We start from the raw sequence: 321 nt of genomic DNA, 5'->3' as shown, positions 1-321 counted from the left end.
TCATGGTGAATTAATGCAGTTTTTTTCTAGTTCTACTCCACCCCTTTTCTCAGAATACATGAATCTAGTTTTAGTCAGCTCTAAGTTTTTCAACACTTCCATTCAGTTAACACATCTAATTCTTGCTGAATCAGCAAGGTTTTGTTTTAGATAATCCAAAAAAAAAAGCACTTAGTCTAAAGTGTACTGCACAGGTGAGGGAACTGGAAAATTAAATCTTATTTCCACCATATTTGCTGGTGGAGTAAAAATGCTGTCTCATTACATTTGTTTAAATGGACATCCTACCTGTAAGTCTAAGGGAAAGTGTTTTTAAATGAG

Source organism: Apteryx rowi, unplaced genomic scaffold, assembly GCF_003343035.1.
Source record: "Apteryx rowi isolate R43461 unplaced genomic scaffold, aptRow1 scaffold_75, whole genome shotgun sequence".
In the NCBI taxonomy this organism is placed as follows: Eukaryota; Metazoa; Chordata; class Aves; order Apterygiformes; family Apterygidae; genus Apteryx; species Apteryx rowi.
The sequence above is the reverse complement of the archived record's forward strand: the minus strand, read 5'-3'. Positions refer to the sequence as shown.